This window comes from Macrobrachium nipponense, chromosome 1 (genome assembly GCF_015104395.2).
Source record: "Macrobrachium nipponense isolate FS-2020 chromosome 1, ASM1510439v2, whole genome shotgun sequence".
Classification (NCBI taxonomy): domain Eukaryota; kingdom Metazoa; phylum Arthropoda; class Malacostraca; order Decapoda; family Palaemonidae; genus Macrobrachium; species Macrobrachium nipponense.
Genome location: NC_087200.1, coordinates 185,692,926 through 185,712,468, shown reverse-complemented (window position 1 = coordinate 185,712,468; position 19,543 = coordinate 185,692,926). Strand labels below are relative to the sequence as shown.

The 19,543-nt window shown below is 36.5% G+C and overlaps 1 protein-coding gene across 2 annotated transcripts in view; it reads left to right on the top strand.

Annotated features, from left to right (window-relative positions):
• The first annotated feature begins 710 nt into the window (after positions 1-710).
• LOC135219923 (uncharacterized) overlaps positions 711-19,543 on the top strand; it is an 84,584-nt gene continuing 65,751 nt past the window's right edge. Inside the window, exon 1 of one of the 2 annotated variants that reach the window (XM_064257134.1) lies at positions 711-852. The gene's annotated coding sequence lies outside the window, so the exon portion shown is untranslated. Of the gene's footprint in view, positions 853-887; positions 1,073-19,543 lie in introns of those variants that run through there. The other variant, XM_064257135.1, reaches the window with a different exon arrangement.

The window sequence follows — 19,543 nt, the reverse complement described above, 5'->3', positions numbered from 1 at the left end:
TGTCGCCATGAGTGGGCGGGGTGTGATAGTGGGCGGAGCTTCTAAGTGCTTGAAGTGAAAGTGGGAGGGGCCCGATTTTCACACGCACGTGTGTGGGCCCGGGTCCTCGTTCATTGTAATATGTCAAATTAAAATTCCTTTATTTTTTTTTGGGGGGGGCAATATTCAGATAAATTGAGGAACTGAGATGGAAATAATGAGAAAGCCATTATGAGAACGTCTGTAAATGCTTACTTCTTATTTCTTGATACATAACAAAAGAATGGACTTTTATTTAGGTTAAATTTGTATTAATTCAGGGACCATTTGTTGTGGACCTTTCTGTCTTGCTCTCAGAAACTATATAAGAAAGAGTATGCACTTTGTAATAACGTTTAACATATCAATAATTCTATCCTCCTGCCTCGTAAACTGAAAAAGAAATCTTTTAGAGACAAAACTAGACTGGAAATTTTTGCTTATATTTTCTGTATTATTTTCTCATCTCACCTTTTTTTTCTCTCTTTTTTCCCTTTCTCTCTCTCTCTCTCTCTCTCTCCTGTCCCCAACCCCCTTCACCCCACTCTCTCTCTCTTTCTCCCTCCCTTTCTCTATCTCTCTCTCTCTCTCGGCCTGTCCCCAACCCCCCTTCACAAACCACCCCCCCTCTCTCTCTCTCTCTCGTGCGCGCCGACTGGCACTTTATGGAAGTAAAAGGATGGGGGGTGGGGGGTTTATGGATGTTCCACTCCACCCCCACGTCCGGCGTCACCCTCCTGCTCCTCCTCCGAAGGGGATTTAACCTGTTGCATCGGCCCTTTGCCCCGTAGACCTCCCCTCGCCGTCAGCCAGAGCCCATCGGCAGCAACCAAGGTAAGGGAACTAGACTGATCAAGGAGAGGCGCCTCGCTTCCTTCGCTTCACTTGTCCGCGAGAAGTCTCGCAGTTCGAAAGGTGTTCTTGTCTGTCTCGCTCACAGAAGAAGAAGAGGAGTGAAGGAAGGAGGCGTTTGTAAACATTCTTAAAGCATCTTTTCCCCGCGACTAGTAGAGTTTTGGTTCTGATTCTGTTTCCAGTCGCTGAGCCTGTATTTGTGAGTGGATTATATTTCGTTTTGAGTTTCTGTTCTTCTTTTTTATTATGTGCTTGTGTGTGTGTGTGTGTGCGTTTGTGTGATTTTCAGGTACTTTCTTCTCTAGACTTTGACTCTTACTATGCTAAACGTCACTGATATTTCCTTTCGGTAGCCGTCTGATTGTTTTTGTTCATTCTGTGAATTTTTGTGCTGTTTCCTAATTCTCTCTGGAAAATATATAAAATGTTTAGCATCCAATATCTATTCTTTTCCGGATTTGGACTGAATTTGCCAAGGAATTAGCTACAGACAAGTCATATTTCATTACCCCGTTCTCATGCATATTTAGTACCAGATTTACTTATAGAACTCAGAACAGAATTTAGAATAACCCACTTTTTGAGTTGTAAAGACAAAGGCACAGAGATGAATAGGAAAACATCACACGTTCGGATTATTTTTTTCCCAAAATCTTTTGCCCTTCTTTTACAGAAATGGGTATAATTTCATAATTGCGACCAGAAAAAGGTAGTTTCCTTGTGTTCTGCTTGTTCGTCACAATCTGTAGGTCATAGCTTCATAAAGGCTACATTTTATCCCCCCTTCTCTCTCTCTCTCTTTCCTTTTTACTTTGACTCCAGATATCCCCTTTTCGCTCACAAAATCTATCAGTGTGGATAAATTTGCCATTAGATTATAATCCATCCCTGTATTACACTTCTCCTTCTGCTCTCTGATAAAGAAAAGAAATTCGAATATTGAAATATACAACGAGAGATCAAAGGAGAATTCATTCTAAAATAAACGGGAGAGCTAAAGAATATTTATTTTAAGGGGAAAAAGAGTCGGAATAATTTCATTCTGGAAGAAAGTTTTAAGTAACGGCAATCCTCACACCTACACTGGAGGCACCAGAGTTCTAATCTTTTAACCCTTTCATTCAGGAGAGAAGATATTTCTAATTTACAAACGTTTCATGAACTCATCTCTTCCCCTCAACAACGTAAAAACACCTTTTGAAATCTCTCTTTCTCTCTCTCTCCATCTATATATCTATCTGTCTATCCATTGCCTTCGAATATTTCGTATAAATGAATGTTTGTGACAGACTGACAGATTCAATTCTCGAGCTGATAAAATACTGTGATTCAATTATCGTATTACTGTTGAATGTAGTTTAAGTGATACGTGTTAAGAAAACAAATAGTATTACGAACGTGTTTAGAACCAGCTACAATATTCTGTACCGTAAACACAAAAATAGCCACACAACTTCACTGAATATAGACATTCCTGCTACTTGTGTTAACGCTTCGATAAGAAGGGATAATTCAAATACCAGATTCTTTCATCTACAAAGTGCTATTTACAAAGTACTGGATTTCGAAGACGTACACTCTTCTTTTTTTTATTTCTTCTTTAGGTACTGATACACTCGCTACCTGATGCAGATGACTGAACGTCTTTGAAAGCTAGTGCTTTGTAAATTGCAACCTAATAAATTTAAGAATCTGGAATCTAAACCATCCCGTTTAAGTGAAGTCTCACACGAGTAGTATTCTGTGCCGTATTTACATGCGTGTAAGGATATATACACAAAAATGAATTAATGTGGGGTGGCGGGTTCATTTTCAGAGGTAACATCATTTTTCAATCTGAGATGCTCTCAAGTCACTCTCGTTCATTCATAAATACATATACAAATATATATGTATAAATTTCTGACTCAAATAGGGACCAAACCTGGCTTTTTCCAGTGACAGGCCAGGGCGTTACCAGTTAACCCACACGTGCTCATGTGTTCATTAGTTCCATATACATACACACACGTACACACACACACACCCACACACACATATATATATATATATATATATTATATATATATATATACATAATATATACATCATATATATATATTATATATATATATATGTAATATATATATATATATATATATCTATATATATTATTATTATATAACATCTATACTATATTATATATATTATATAGCCACACTCATGCATGTATATGCATGCACTATATACAATTAGAAATAATAATTCTCGTTAGAGAGCCCCATTCAGTAGGGCACTACGCTATGGTTTATGGAATGTGAGGAGAAAGGTACTTTGGTGCCCTATAATTTGTGTTTGTTTCTGTTATGAGATCCGTTTATTTATCCAGTCTAATTGTTAGTGCTATTCGTACTGACTTCCAAGAGTTATTCAAATTACGGCTTTGCCCAGTTTATCTTATTCATTTATATATGTATGAACTTGTGTATTCACATGGCATAATTTCATTAGCTTTGTGCTTATTAATGTATATTTTATATATATTATATATATATATATATATATATATATATATATATATATATATATATATACCTATATATATATATATATATAGAGGTTCAGGAGGCCCATTGATACTCACATGAATGGCCAAAAGATTTATTATAAAACGTTTCGCACATCAACTTTGTGCATCTTCAGCCTGTTAAAAGAGGAATGCATATATTAAAAAACAAATTAAATAAGAATTCAAAATAGTATTCATGTTAAAATGCAATAAAAATATATAAATAGTTAAAAAAAGAAAAGACGAACCACTTAGGTACCAACCGACTAGAATGGAAGTAAAGCAAGGAATGATTTTGAGAGAGCCAGGTCCATATATATATATATATATTATATATAATATATATATATATATATATATATATATCCTATATGTTTTCAACGTAAGTTGAGGGGAGTTAAATATAGTGTATACTAATGCGGATCACCTCAATTCACAATGTTTTATTAGGTTTGGTCTCTTATATTTTATTGCCTAAATCAGCTACTACATTATGGTCAGCTCGTTTTGCTTATTATTATTATTATTATTATTATTATTATTATTATTATTATTATTATTATTATTATTATATCATTATTAGTTATTATTATTATTATATCATTATTATTATTAATTATTATTATTATATTATTATTATTATTATTATTATTATTATTATTATTATTATTCAGAAGATCAACCCTATTTCATATGGAACAAGCCCACCAAAAGGGCCACTGACTTAAAATTCAAACTTCCAAAGAACAGTATTATTATTATCATCATTTTCATAATTATTATTATGGAACAAACCATTAACTTGAAATCCAAGTTTACAAAGGGGTCATTGAGTTAAAATTCAATGCTAGCAAAGAATAAGCTGTTCATTTGAATATTTAACAGAATTTAACAGGAAATATGTTTTTTACGTGCATATAATTTTAGCGAGCTCAGTTTACGGAATTTAATGACGACCGTAACTAATTCAGGATATTTCAGTTCAGTTCAAAATTTATTAATATAATTGATCAAGGCTGTTCTCTCTCTCTCTCTCTGTTTTGTAGCTTTCTTTGCGTTTTTTTTTTTTTTTTTGCTGTGGTTAATAAATTTGTTTACCACCAACCTTTTGAAGTAATCTGCCTTTTGTCGTCTTTTGAAATAATGTCCATTATTAGGGTTCATCTTTGTGTCGGGAAAAACAGGATCAAAAGAGAGAGAGAGAGAGAGAGAGAGAGAGAACATGGAATGTAAGTGCGAAACATATTTGCGCTCTGGGGAAGTATTTTTCCTTTATGAAGTTCCAATTCACATAAAAAAAACGCAGACTTAGACAGGTGAGACAGAGAGAGAGAGAGAGAGAGAGAGAGAGAGAGAGAGAGAGAGAGAGAGAGAGAGAATTTAGATACACGGTAAAGGACTGTAGAGGCAACCATTAAGAACTGTTATGGAATTAACGTCGTATACCGTGCGGCGGTAGATGTTACCGACGTTTCAGAATCCCCAATAAAGACTCTCTGGTCATGTGTGAGATATGTGGAACACATAGAGTGTTTTCCCCTTCGAATAGAAAATAGAAAAACTGGGAAAAAACCCAACGCGTTTCATTCTTCTATCGCGGTTTTGTCAAGAACGCGGGAACGTGTAAATACAAAAGCGAAACCTTTTCCTCTTGGCTGGAATTCAATTAATTCCTTGTCTTGCAACCTGGACGTTTTGTATCATTTTTACTTCTCTCTCCCGATATTTCTCTCCCTTCGGCCCTGTTTTGGTTTTATTTCAACTTTTTTTTATTTATTTTCTCTTTTGCTTCAGTATATTCTACGCGGCTTGCTTTTTGCTGCTGTTGACTTCTAAAATGGGATTTGAGATTTCTAGTTGGTCTGGAATTCCAAGAGAATATTTCATCTATTTTCTTTTTTTATGTTGGAGGATTCCAGTAGAGGAACATAAATGGCTGTGTATGAGGTATATAGTAAGCGTAACAGTCCCAGTCGTGATAGATGAGATGAAACTGCTGCTAGCATCTCGCGAAAAAAAAAAAAAAAAAAAAAAAAGGAGTAGGGTGTCTGTAGAAATAATCCACGGAATTCTTCTTATAAAAATCCCACACACTGCAAATAGAACATGTCATCAACGTCTCAGATGGGGATCGGATCTTTGGCTAAATGCTGGATAACTGTACAAAGCGCTGGTTACGACTGCCATGACGTCGCTGACTTATATACAACATGTTTGTAATTTGTGCGCGATACAAAGCACTGGGAACGACTACAAGTTACTGACTTATATCCAACATGTTTGCGATTTGTGTACGTTATATCTAAATGCTGGATAATCTTACGAAGCATTGGATACGACTACCAATAAGTCACTGACTTGCATTAAATATGTTTGCTATTTGTGTGCGACACGTAACCGACATGCTGAGGACACGTTCTACGAAAGTGTGGAGGCATCCTTACTCACCGATGCTTTTGTGAAACGAGCGACGAGACTCAAGCATTTGCAAATGATGTCTGAAAGCATTTCTACAGCTTAATACAAAATGCGATTTGAATTCTCTCACCTGTGTGATTCACAACTCCGAAAAACGACTCAAAATAATTTTCGTTTCACAAAGGCAAAATCAGATGCCGAGAAAGCTGTCGGATAGCTGAAGTTAAAGGCGACGATTTCCTACGTTAGGAGACGTGAACATTTATCTCTGATGAGAAACTAAGGTTTTTGCCAGTTCCTGATACAAATGAAATCTTCGGCTCTCTCGACTTTCCTAAATAGATTTGTGGGTCGGATTTGCACCGAGACACTTTGATCATCAGAATAAGAAATGAAGTGGAGAATTTATCTTTGTTTATGCGGCGGTTCGAACTCTTTTCGAGCTTCGATTTTCTTTCGAAGTTCGAAATTCTTTCCAAGTTCGAAGTTCTGTCGAGATTCGAAGTTATTTTTGAGGTTCGAATTTCTTTCGAGGTTCGAACTTCTTTCGAGGTTCGAACTTCCTTCGAGGTTCGAACCTTTTTATTCCGAGTTTCGGACTTCTCTCTAGGTTCTGAATTATTTTGAGATTGGAATTCTTTCAAGGATCGAAGTTTTTTCCAGGTTCGAAATTATTTTGAGATTCGAACTTCCTTCAAGGCTCGAAGTTCTTCCGAGGACCGAACTTCTCTCCAGGGTCGAATTCGCGTCAGGAAGAAACTTGAACGCCATTTTCTCTTGCGGTTAAGATCTTTCCTTCGCTGAATCTAAGATCATAAACAGCGTCTCCTTCCCGCTTTGCACCAGGTAATTCAATATGGCAACAATCTATCAGTCCAGATCCCATCTTTGCAATAAAAAAGTCTTCAGATGTCTTCTCTCTCATGAATTTTCTTCAATGCAGATATTAATCCATGGAAAAATATCTAGTTACCTGAGTCCAGCCATAAGTTGCAGGAAAATCACGAGCGAAATCTATCAAAACAAAAAGGGAGAGATGGACATTTTAGATGAGGTTATCCCAAGCTGTTTAGTTTCTGTAGCTTTCTTTTCTATTTTTTTCTATCTCCCGAATTCGGGGCTAATCTTCCCTCCTTCCCCCCTTCTTTTTTCGATTGTTTTTTCTCCCTCGGTGTTAAAGGCCAAGATATCTCTTGTTTCCAATTAGTAGGGTCAGTCTGAGACGAAATAAAGGCATCCTTTTTTTTTTTAGGGGTGATAGCAAATATGATATGAATTAAGATGGTATAATTATGGTATTCGCGTTCTAGTCCTCTAGAGAGAAATTAATAATAATAATAATAATAATAATAATAATAATAATAATAATAATAATAATAATAATAATAATAATAATAATAATAATAATAATGAGGATACCCACAATGTAATGTGTAAATATATGTTAGATATATAGATATATATATATATATATATATATATATATATGGTATATATATATTATATATATATATATATATATATACTATATATATATATATTATACACTTTCACACCATTGTGGGTTTCTTCACTATTTTCGTGATTAATGAGTTTATGAATGATAATAATAATAATAATAATAATGATAATAATAATGATAGTAATAATAATAATAATAATAATAATAATAATAATAATAATAATAAAGATAACAAATTCCTTGGATTTTGTAAGGTTATAACCCCTATTTCCTTTATAAATATTAGGACACATCGTGAAAAGGATCAAAGTTAAGCTTGAATTTTTTTCATTGTCACTTGGGCTTTAAGCTAATAGGAGAGAGAGAGAGAGAGAGAGAGAGAGAGAGAGAGAGAGAGAGAGAGAGAGAGAGAGAGAGAGAGAGAGAATGTTACAAATTAATACTGATTTTATTCGATAAGAAATTATCACGATCAAACAAAAATGATACAGTCGAACATTATTGAACTGGAAATGAGATGAATATAATAATTATAATTGTCTTGTTGGTTAAGCCCGATAAAAAAAACTAGGACAAAAAGTCTCTCTCTCTCTCTCTCTCTCTAGCAATGACCCTCTTCCAAACAAATGAAACTTATGGAGGAACTTTTTTATTTTTATAAAAAAAAAAATTTTCTTTAGGTCTTAATGTACGCTAACTTTCGGAGAAATTTTTAACTGTGTAATTTTTTCTCTTAGTCAAGAGGTAGTATAGAGTGGGATAAAAATGGAAAAATTCATTAAGTTACAGAATTCCCTGGAAACTGGGAAGGACTTAAAGTTAAAATCGTCTTGACAGTGACACATTCACATAGTACTACTTCGTATTAACCGTGGCATATTCACATATTTGACGCAACAAACCATTCTGTATATTTCACATTACTTGTGATCAATTCATTTCGCGTGAGCAGTGACACATTCGCAATCTTCACATTAACAGTGACACATTCACGTACTCTATATTAACAGTGACACATTCACAATCTTCTCATTAAAAGTGACAAATTCACGAGCTTCATATCAACAGTGACATTCACGTACTTCCTATTAACAGTGACACATTCACGTACTTTATATTAACAGACACACATTCACATAGTTCCTATTAACAGTGACACATTCACGTACTTCCTATTAACAGTGTCATTCACGTACTTCATATTAACAGTGACACATTCACATACTTGACGCAACAAACCCATCTGTATATTTCGCCTTAATAGTGAGCAATTCACTTCGCCTGAGCAGTGACACATTCACAATCTTCTCATTAGCAGTGACGAATTCACGAGCTTCAGACCAGCTTATAGCACATATTTTCGAGGAAACCTTTCTCTCCCTCTATACTTCTGGGATCCGGAATTCTGTTCCTGCTCCGGAACTGGCGATGCAAGGGATAGTGAGGGTTGATACAATTACGCAAATATCTCGGGTCTCTCTTTGTGCTTATTTGAGACGTTTGGGATTTACTATTTCATTCATATTGGAGCTGCTAATCTTGCTGTATATCTCTGTATTTTTGCGTCGTCATCTCGTCCAGGAGACACCGTATAGTCTTGCTCGCTTTGAGTGTGTATGAGCGCGCGTGTGTGGATTTAGAGACGAATACGTATTCATATAGACCGACAGAAATAAACCATTTAAAACATTCAACAGAACGACCGGCGTCAAGAAAGAAACCGCTTAAATATGGCCATTGTCCCCAAGAGGAAAATACGTCATTCAGTTTGCGTTCAAAAGCAAGAAATCGGATCTTTGCAAAGCAAACAGAAAGCCAGGCTTTCAACCAATTTCACCCTGGCTTGAAATTTATTGCTCAAACGAAATAAGAAAGTGACTTTTGTGGAGTTGGAAATCAAACTCGGGATTATTTCAAAAGACCGGTTTGCCTTTTTAGCTTTTTGTTAAAGAAAACTATTGAGGATAGTTTTCTTTTACAGAAAGCTAAAAAGGATGGCTTTTTGTCTGTCCGTCCGCCCTCATATCTTAAAAAATACCGAGGCTAGAGGGCTGCAAGTTGGTATGTTGATCATCTACCCTCCAATCATCAAACATACCCAATTGTAACCCTCTAGCCTCAGTAGTTTGGATTTTATCTAAGGTTAAATATAGCCACGACCGTGCGTTTGGCAACGCTGTAGGACAGGCTAACACGGGGCAGTGGCTGAAAGTTTCATGGGACGCGGTTCATACAGAATTATACCGAGACCACCTAAAGCTAGATCTTTTTTTTTAATTCCCGAAGGAAATTCGGGAATTAGAAAAAAAAAAATTCTATTTTTGTATCCCAGTATGAGGGTCGAGGTGACTTTTCCAGAGAAATGTTTTTTTTTTTTTTTTATTCTTTCAACAGGAGACTAATGATTAATGGCTGCTGATTACGATGACCTCCTTAAATTGAAATAAGGGGGTGGGGGGGTTGGGGTGGGGGGGGGGGGGGTGATAGGGGTGGGGGGGGGTGATGGGGGGGGGGGTGGGGCAGGGTTGGTGGGGGTGATAGATTCATTCACTTTCAGACTTGGCAGATAGTGATTTCAAAGCCCCACGGCAAGAAGAGAAATAAGAAAACGGTGTTGTTTTTTTTTATAAAAGCAAGAAATAGGCGTTTTCTCTGAGGCACACGAACAAAATCGTAAAATGACAGGTTAACATTGCAGGAATTACTGAGATTTTTAATGCCACAATACTCTTCCGTTCTCAATTCAACGCAATAATCTTTCCTAAAGAAATTAGATTCTATTCCTATGAGAGAGAGAGAGAGAGAGTGATAGGGAGAGAGAGGAGAGGGCTAGGGGGAGGAGGGGAGAAGGAGAAGGGGAGAGGGGAGAAGAGAGAGAGAGAGAGAGAGAGAGAGAGAGAGAGAGAGTTGGGTGGAAATGGATGAGGAGCGAATGTATGATTATTACGTGAAAGGGTTGCAGTGTAATAATAATAATAATAATAATAATAATAATAATAATAATAATAATAATAATAATAATAATAATAATAATGTTCTAAGGGTCCACACCTGGGAGGGGTTCGAAAGCTCTATAAGGTGTTTTTAAATTATATACGAGCTCTTAACATTTTTTATTATTGTGAACCCTTTAGAAAAAATATATATATATATACTCTCGTGATAGAGAGTTTTTCCCAATAATAATAAAAATAATAATAATAATAATAATAACATAATTATTATTCAAATATAAACCCTATTCGTATGGAACAAGCCCACCAAAGGGGCCACAGACTTGAAATTAAAGCTTCAAAAGAATATTAAGGTGTTCATTTGGAAGAGGTAAGAGGAGGTAAAGGGAAATGCAGAAAGAAGAGGTCTCACTTATTAAAGATAAAAAAAACAAATAAATAAATAAGAATAAAAAAATACAGCATAGCTTATACATATATATATATATATATATATATATATATATATATATATATATATATATATATATATATATATAGATAGATATATATATTTACACTGACCTTTGACAGAAAGATGTTACAGCTGAAAGCGATATACTACACAGCTATTTCAGTTAGCTGAGGATTTCTGTAATCTTCGGGAGTGAAAGTGGGTGTTTAGTATATTAAAGCCACATATCCATGCTCTCATTTTTATTTTGAAGTCTTCTTGCAAACAAGAGTATCGCTTGATTTTAGCGTCAAAGAGAGGAATTGCGTGTATTTGCTTATTCTGCTTTCCATATGCGCTCATCATAGTGGGATATGTGATTTAAATATGATAGATATTATAATTTTAAAAAATTTATTGATAGTACAGGCGACCCTACTCCTATCCCAGATCACTGAAAGGATCAGTGAAGCTTTTAATCCCCGGATTTCGATTTTTATGATCACTTCTATAATATTGGGAAACCTAAATTGCTCGAGACTCAAAAGAGGCAGTTAAAGAATATTCCATTCATCGGCTAACAGAAAGACCTATGGTTTACTTACCTGAAAGACCTACCGGTGACCGTGGAAACCGAACCCGTGTTTCACGTACGACTGAAAATTCAATTTGAGAGCAAAATGTTGCATCACGGAAATTGCATATGAATGCAGCAGCTAATGTTAATTTCAACATTTCCACTAAAGATAAATTTCTATACTTTTCGCCTCGCCCATAAGCAAGGAATTACGTGTAGTGTTTTCAAGGAAATTGTTGATTAATTTACCTATCCATTAATTTAATAATTTAATGAATTCATTTCCGTCAGAATAAGCTAGCGTCACTACATCATATTCTTCAGGTAAAAATATCTATTCCATTTTTATATGCGTAGGTCTGTTAATAAAGAATATACGTATAAATATGATACGATCTGACGTAAAAAGCAAAACAGTTTGTCACCTTAGGAACAATCTGCATTCCTTTTAATCCTACATATTTTTTGATCGAACGCAGTATTCTAGTAAACGGTAAAACATCAAGAACAGATGCTTAAAATCATTTTCCATTTTAATTATTTGGTCTTTTTTCCTGTAATTTGTGTAATGGGTCGTTCTCTGACTCTTTCTGACTGTCGCAAGACTTTCAAAGTACATTTTACTTTCAGCTTAGGGATAGAAAAACGATTCTGTGAGTTTATCAAAGCTCAAAATGATGATTTACTTGAGGCAAAAACTGGAACACTACTAGCAATTTTATTGTATAACAGTATCATTACAAAACGCTAGAGAGAAATGGATATACCACACACACACACACAGAGAGAGAGAGAGAGAGAGAGAGAGAGAGAGAGAGAGAGAGAGAGAGAGAGAGAGTCACAAGGAGTTACAAGGATTAGGATGTCTCAAAGAATTGTTAGTCCATCCGAGGAGACATCGTGTGCTCACTTATTTCTAGGAGCAGGTTTTACTGTTCATTCACTGTGTTCTATTTTTGTTTAGCTTTCTTTTAAATTCTACCATATTGTTGCTGTTTACAACTTCTGGTGGCAGTTTATTCAATATGTCACACATCTTGTATGTGAAGAAGTTCCCGCAATGAGATGTGTTGAATCTCTTCAGTTTTAGTTTCCATCCATTATTTCTTGTCCGGTTTTCGTTTAACGTAAATAGATTACTGTCTACTTTTGTTTTGCCTTTCAGTAATTTCAATGTTTCTATTAGTTGTCCTCCCAATCGTCGTGTTTCTAAGCCTGATGGATGGAATGAACTTTGTGGCTCTTGCTTGTACTCCAAATCTATTTATGTCTTTTCTTAGTGTTGGTGACCAAAACTATACTGCAGAGAGAGAGAGAGGAGAGAAAGAGAGAAAATATTTGCACTACATGGAGAAAAAGAGAGAGAGAGAGAGAGAGAGAGAGAGAGAGAGAGAGAGAGAGAGAGAGATCTGCTCTACATGGCGACAAAGAAACTCTAAATTTCAAACAGCTAAATCTCTTAGATTCATGTCAGGTCACACAATTCATATTTTTCTAATATAATCCTCTATCTACATATTTCTAGTCTCTACGTGTCTTTTATTCATATATTTCTCTTTCACAACACACGATAAGACCACGTCTAGAGTTGAAAAAAAAAAAAAAAAAAAAAATTGCACCTAAATTGGAAAATTAAAAAAAATAAATAAATAAAAAACAAAATGTGGCGTCTAAAGTCAGAAAATAAAAAAAAAGAATATAGTGTCTGAAGTCGAAAATTCAAACGCAAAAAAAAGAATATGGCAATTAAGTCGAAATTTCGAAAAAAAAATTATGGCGTATAAAATCATAAATTCGAACGAAAAAAAAAAAAATTTCCCCGAGAAATTAAAAATGGATGGATTTGAATTTCACGATTACGAACAATTCCAATAAGGTCTAATGCCAGGTAGAACATACTGATTATGGTAAATCTTAACGTCAACTTCACAAACTAACAAACGAAGTCCCTGTGAGGAGGACCAAGGGCTGACTCTTTTAAAAAGAGGTTCGATTCCATGAGGAGGAGGAGGAGTCTGAAAGACCCCCCACGGCGGCGGCATAGCAGAGTTTGTTATAGTCATTTGAAGTCTATCGCCTGTGTTGTACCTGCCTTGGGCTCTTCTTCCCCTTCGTTGCCTTTCTCTCCTTCTCCTCCTTCTTCTTGATCTTGTTCTCCTCATTTCTTCCTCTTGGCTAATTCTTCCATTCCATGCGAAGACGCGGGGCCTCTTTAGTGCAGTTCCCCGGGGCTCTTCACAAGCGTTCATCCAACTCAAGGGCGCCTCTGAAGTACTACTAACCGTTTGTTTGTTTGCTTCTTCCTACTATAGTAGATTCACATCACACGTGCATCTGATGTCTAGGCACGTCTCTTACGACGCTCCTGATTGGCTGTTGATAAGCCAATCACAGGGCTGGAACTCTTGGTCTCTCTCGAGTTCACACAGGCAGGATGTATGTTCCACCTCTCTTTTGAAAGATGTATCCCTCAGGAGAGGTGGAACATACATCCTGCCAATGTGAACTCTCTCGAGAGACTGAGGGTTTCCAACTTTCAAGCCCTGTGATTGGCTTATCAACAGCCAATCAGGAGCGTCGTAAGGGGCTGGCCTAGACATCAGATGCTCGGTTGATGTGAATCTACTCTAGCTGTTATAGGACCAGGAATATAAGATTTAGGTCAAAGGCCAAGCACTGGGACCTACTTATGAGATGAGGTCATTCAGCGCTGAAAGAGAAATTGACAGCAAAAGTGGTCTGAAAGGTGTAACAGGAGGTAAACCTCGCAGTTGCACAATGAATAATTTCTCAGGAGACGGTGGAAAGTAAGATGGAAGAAAGAACATAAACGGAGGTACAGTAAAAGGAATGAAACGGGTTGCAGCTTGGGGAGGAACGGCCGCTGCAATGAACCTGAAGTAATTGCCCACAGTGCGCAGCCTGAGGTGCACTGAGGCCACTGTCTCCTACAGAATCAGGCACTATAGAATTTCAGCCAAAGGCCAAGCGTTGGGATCTATGAGGTCATTCAGCGCTGAAATGTGGTACGAAAGGTGTAACAGGAAAGTCAGCTCGAAGAAAGGGAATAAGAACGGAGGTAGTTGGACACTAATTATGTTGGTCTTCCACTTCTGTGGGCTCGAACCGTGGAGGAACTCCAGGCTTCTTCATTCAGCTTCCCCTCTTTGATTTACCTCTGAAAACCTGTGGATCCGAATTCTGGGAGTGGAATGAAGGACCTTCCAATGCACGGAAGGATACCGCCCTGTGTCACGAGGGGCAGCAGCTGCCCAGCCCCAACCCACAATGGGTATTACGAAGGATTCACCTATCTAAGGCTGCTTGCATTCATGTCTACATTTTACGACGAAATGAGAGAACTGAGATGAAGACCTGATAATATTCAGCCTCAATTTTAAAACGAAATGAAGAGAGACGTGAAATAAAGCACTGACGATACTCATTTTCTCCACTAATTTGAAGGAAATTAGATCTGATTTGCAACACAGACTACTTTGGAGAAGAGATTAAAAAAAAAATCGTAATTTTCGAAGGCACGAAAAATACGGAATTTGAAATTCGAATAACAGACAGGTCACAGCGTATACATATCAATTTTGAAGAACGCGGTAACTTACAAGGGAGTTGTGTCTGAAACAGAGAGAGAGAGAGAGAGAGAGAGAGAGAGAGAGAGAGAGAGAGAGAGAGATAAGTGTTGAAAGGTTCACCTCCACCCACATGTATCTCTCTGACAGCTGATATTTAATATCCTGAAGCGCAAAAGCTTCTCTTAATACATTTAAGTAAAAAATCTGAAGTCTTTACATTTTTTAAGAAATAATTTATGTTGTTGCCCCAGGCAAAACTTCCTATTGAATTAACACAGCTTTCTGAAGATAAAAGCACATCCTGAAAATTTATGAAACCAATCGGAAAACCTTTCTAAAGAGAAAACTAATTAATCTATGATAAAAAAAAGTTATATTATTTAAGATTCAACAGGTCACACTATGACTGCTTGATTGAGCTGTGGATTTATTTGCAATCTGGTGTCACAACCTTGTGACGCTAAGATTATATATATTATATATATATATATATATATATATATAATATATATATTTCTATATAGGTATAGATACTATATATAGATATCATTAGTACTATATGTATATAATGATATTAGAAGATATATTATATATAGCATATTTACAGGATATACATAAGATATTTACAGGCTACAATAAATATTACAGACATCTACATCAGATATATGTTAATAAATATATAATATTACACATACATGCATATACATGTATATACAAATAGGTATACAATATATATATATATATATGGGTGTGTGTATACGATTATGCATTGCCTATATATACACAAAGAAACAGTTTAAGCCCCGCCCCCCCTCACCTCCTTCAACTTTAATTGTTTCTGCCTTTCACACCCTCTTCAAGTAAAGCAGCACATGTTCCAAATTCTCTTTCGTCTTTAGAAACTCACCTGAGAGTTAATTATCGTATATATAACATCTTAATTTTTATTTTTTTACATCGTAATTGCTTGACCTCTCTAGCGCGATAAATCAAACCTCCTCTGAGGTGCGTTTTTTGAATGAGAGAGAGAGAGAGAGAGAGAGAGAGAGAGAGAGAGCCTCGCTTCAGCCTCACCTGATATTTGATGTCTCAAGATCTGAAATGAAAAATAATACTTAAACGGGGGTACTTGGAGGAGGCAGCGTTTGATGGCGGGCCGCAGGACTCTCCACGATGGAGAACAACACAGGCTGGCCACTTCACCCCTGCCAGTCAGTCGTCAAGGACCGTGACGTGATGAACTTGAAAGTTTAAAATATTAAGCTTCACGTGTCGGTACTGGCAATTAAGTTAGGTTTGGGGTCGGGGTGGCCGTGGTGTGATGTAACGGTCGGAATGATTCAGGTTTATAATGCACTGAGGGCTAAGAGCTAAAGCGTCGATTTCGATACTTGGAATCAAGTTATGTTTGTGGGTGCAGGTGTAGTATTCATATATATACAAAATTATACGTATCTTAATCGTAATAGGAAGGTTTTCATCCGCCTTTCCAAAAGGCTATTATGTGCAGAATTGTTTTATAGTGTATATGAATTCCGTGTCCATAAGTAGACATATTCATACGCATATATTCAAACGAACACACACGCCTATATATGTATCTGTATGAATGTGCATATATATATATTTCATATAATAATAGCATACCTATGCTATTATTCTTGATTATACAATGGTTTTAGGTCTGTCTGTCCCAGTAAGGTTTAATGTAACAAACGTTAATATCTGTAGCTGTAGACTTTATGTAATGAAACGAATAAAAAGTTCTAGAAGTCGGTGCTTTCAAGGTGAAGGTTTTTAGAATTTCATGACCAAGAATTCGGTAGTATTTAACAGCAGGAATACATTTCATTCCACTGACGTATTCCACGGACAAAAATTCTGGCATTTCAATATCGACCTATTTTAATCTCCCCGTAGGAGGTTAGTGCCGTCAGTGCACCTCACGCAGTTCACTGTAGGTAAGATATGAGCAGCTTCCCTTCGGCCCCTAGTTGCAACCCTTTGTCGTTCCTTTTACTGTACCTCCATTCATAGTATCTTTCTTCCATCACACTTTCCACCCTCGCCTAACTCGTTCCAACTTGTTTTAATCTGCTCATCGAAATGCTTCCCAGTTCTGTGGGAAAGAATTATCGCCTTTGTTGACGAAAGTTTTTTCCCCGTTTGGATTAAAGGTTTGACAACCCCTGATAAAAAAAATAGGAAAAAAAACCTTTCCCCAATTCACACAGAGTAGAGCAAATCTATTTCCATAATAGGCGCGGTGTCGTGTTAAAAGAGTCTCCTGTTTCAAATTCGTGTTTTGGGGATCTGCGCGGTTCGAGTTTTTTTTTCCATTAAATCGAGTTTAGCGTTTCAGAATGATATTGCCAGTCATTTCGGGTTGTTATAACGGTCGACTGGTCAGTTCGACGCTCGATTTTCCCCGAAGATGAACTCGATTTTTTTTTCTTATTTTTTTTTTTGGTGACGGACTGCAAGCGCGCAAAAGCTACAGAACGCAGCGATTGCTTTCGACTTTTATTTTGCATAGCAATGGCGAGAGGGTTGTTGCGCCGCTGCAAAAAAGGTTTGACGAGGCTACAAAAGACTTCTGGTAACTAACTTATATTTCCCCTTCGCTAGAGCAGTAAAAAAAAAAAGAAAGAAAAAGTTTTACAAAGAGATGTCCAAAAGAAGTTGGGGGGGGGGGGGCGGGGGGGGGGATTTACATGACGACAAAAGGGGAGCTTGAAAATCTTTCCTGAAAGAGTGAAGTTTGTATTCTTTGACTACTCCGACGTAAGCCTTTAATTCCAACGAAGTAAAACTTTATGCATTCAAATCGTGACATAAGAATGGCTTTCACCAACTTTCCATACAGCTACTAAGTATACGAACAATTATTTTAGCGTGGATATGTATGCAATATCTATTATAAGTTTACATATAAGCAATGCCTCTCGTGATAGCTGTATGATTAGAACCTCGCTTCACTCACTGCACTTCCTGATTTCTTGGTTACTAGGTTCGCGCCTGTGAGCCGACGAAATTATCATTTAACTATAAAAATTCCCCTTCGGTTAACATATATGAAAATATATCAATTCCGAGGTAGAGCGAATTGGATATTAAAGGACACATGTAGCTTAGTGCGTATATATGAATCACGTTGATGTGATAAGACTCACAATATGTGTATATATATAGTATATGTGTGTGGGTAAAAGTATGCTGAGAGAGAGAGAGAGAGAGAGAGAGAGAGAGAGAGAGCAGAGCTGATTGTTTCAGAGAAGAGAAGGGACTTACTAGATAAAATCATCTTGACGCCTGGTCAGGAAAACGGGAAGTATTCTGATGTGCCAAGTAATCCCGTTAATGCGCGCCTCAGGGAGAATGGAATTTTCTACCACCCTCTGTTATTCCCTGACGCTAACAACCCTCCTATGTTGACTGATTGGTTTTTCTTTTCGCATTCATAGAAGGAAACACGACGTCGATAGCAGTTTTCAGTTTACGAGATTTGTGATCGTATCAGTAAATCGTAAACTATCTTAAATAATAACAGTCTCGTTCCAATCATCAACTGATTGATGCATATTAGTGATGCGGCTTGGTCGCTAGCGTCGTGGCACGCCGCTCAGATGTCGGGAGTTCGTGCTTCCCCTCTGGCGACGAAAAATCTTTGGCTCTGTATCACGATCAGTTACTGCGTTGGGAGGTTGAAACCAACATTCTTTGGAAGCTTGAATTTCGAGTCAATGGCTCCGTGGGCTTGTTCCATGGGGATACGTTTCATCTAATGAGATAATGATAAATAATATTGTGGATAGTAACCTTCAGATTAAGTGCTGTTCATGACAGGTAGCTTTATAACGTGAAGCAATTTTTTTTAACCGCTGGTTACGTAGTCACTGATTTTATCCGGAAGATATGACATGAAAATTAGCATCTTATAACTTCTGTTATTTTCATAAGTGCTTGGTCACACCTAGAACCGTTTGCTTAGACAATAGGACTTAAGAATATATATATATATATATATATATATATATATATATATATATATATATATATATATATATGTATATATATGAAAAACGTGATCACGAAATACATAAAACGTGATGCTATGTATAGATAAAGGTAATGCCACTGAGCTACAGTAAAGGGTCGTTAAGACCGAAAGATCTCGGCAGTTCTCGTTTTCCTCCGTGGCATTACCTTTATATATATATATATATATATATATATATATATAGATATATTATAATAAAAAAATTATATATATAGCATATAATAATAGTATGCCTATGCTATTATTCTCGATTATACAGTGGGTTTCGTTATGTCAATTGCAGTAGATTTTATGCTTAGTAGTGTGATTCATCAGGAAGACAAAAGCCGTACTTCGTGTTCAAAAGAATCATTCGTAAAATGTTAATGTAACAAACTTCAATATCTGTAGCTGTAGATTTCACGCTTCTGTTCCCAAGTATAAGCTGCTTTTAAATCAGGAGGCGATCGGGAATGAATCGGGGATCTTTCGCAAAGTGCGATCAATTTCACCCCATTTTTAAGGACTTCACAAAACAGCTTCTTCAAGAGACTGACGTTTCGTTTCGTTTCCACGCTGAGCTAATCAAAAGGATAATCAACTCGAGATTAAAAGTGCTATTCGAAGGCGCATATATATCTGAAGAAGG